Genomic DNA, 1,505 nt, shown 5'->3' on the forward strand with positions numbered 1-1,505 from the left:
AGGTTGTAGGCAGCCACAAGATCCCCCTCAGTCTCCTCTTGTGGAGACTGAAGAGATTCAGGTCCCTCAGCCTCTCCTCATAGGGCTGGCCACAGAGGCCTTCAACCATATGAGTGGCCTCCTCTGGACCCTCTCCAGGTTCTCCACGTCCTTCTTGAAGTGCGGCGCCCAGAACTGGACACAGTACTCCAGCTGTGACCTGACCAGCGCCACATAGGGGGTAGCAAGACCTCTCTGGACCTGTTACTTTTTCCCAGGCACTTTTAATTCTCACATAGCAAAGTATTTCATCATCTGAAAATAAATCACAACCACTATCTGCTGTTATTGCAAATTTAATCGTTAGGTGGTGCTGGTGGTTGTCATCGTCATCTACAAGGCTCTTTTTATTTATATGAATTTTTTTTTTATTTGTCTAGCACAAAAGGTGAGGATAAGGGGCATCTTTTTAGGCAAGGCAGAAATTCCTTTAAACGTCCTGTTAAAACTAGGTTTCTGAGTACACCATTTGATTTCTCCTCATTATTTTGCTAAGCGGGGCAAGGTCATTTGTCTTCTCATCCTCTTGTCCTTTTATCCTCCAGGAGTATCCCCAAATCATGAATATTCTTTTTCAATCTGATATTTTTTCTTTAAAGTTCATCATTTTGGTGTATTAAGTCATCTTTTATTACTGGTTTCAGGTACAGGAAGGTGTAATAAATATAATGTGCTAGAGTATATTTTTAGAATACTCAGAGGGACTATCAAACTACAAATGAATGTTATTTTCCACACAGTGCAAATAAATGTTTCATAGTGGAAATTAATCATTTATTTTCACTATAGAACTATTGATTTAAGCAGTATGATGTTGCTACATTATTGGAAAAGATGCACTCATCAGTAGCTGACAAATCCTTTGCCCAACTGTAATCTTAACAAATAGAGTTTTTAATATTTTCTTATACACCGAGTGTGTCTACGCCAGATGTTTTACTGCACAGTAGACTAATGTACTGTGCAGTAAAGTATTACCATCTACACGTGCACACCATTTACTGCACAGGAAATTAGTCTATTGCACAGTTAGGTAGTAAGTGTAAATACAGGTAGTAAACTGTATAGTAGATATTGCACAGTAGCACATATATAGATGCTAACCAGGAGAACATTTGCTCCCAGTCAGCTGCAACACCAGCAGCTCAGGGGGGACAGGGTTCCCCTACAGGAGCCAGGAGCTGAATACCACTAGGATGAGGTAGATCCCTACCCACCTCCTCACAGGAGGAGCTTCTCTGCCCATCCAGGGGCTGGCCAAGAGCTTCTGGGGCAGCTCCAAGCCAGCCACCCACTAGTTGGGGATTTCCCTGAGCAGCTGAAGGCTGGCTGGGAGCTATCGCAGAAGTGAGAAGCCCTGCTGGGAAAGGAGCTTGTCCCCATGTTCACAGGTCTAGGAGAGCTCTACAGCAGCAGCTGTCTCACAGCCCCATGCACATTAGGACCCCTCCTGATGTGCACAGTGC

The sequence above is a fragment of the Crocodylus porosus genome, unplaced genomic scaffold (assembly GCF_001723895.1).
Source record: "Crocodylus porosus isolate Cpor-Errol unplaced genomic scaffold, CroPor_comp1, whole genome shotgun sequence".
Classification (NCBI taxonomy): Eukaryota; Metazoa; Chordata; order Crocodylia; family Crocodylidae; genus Crocodylus; species Crocodylus porosus.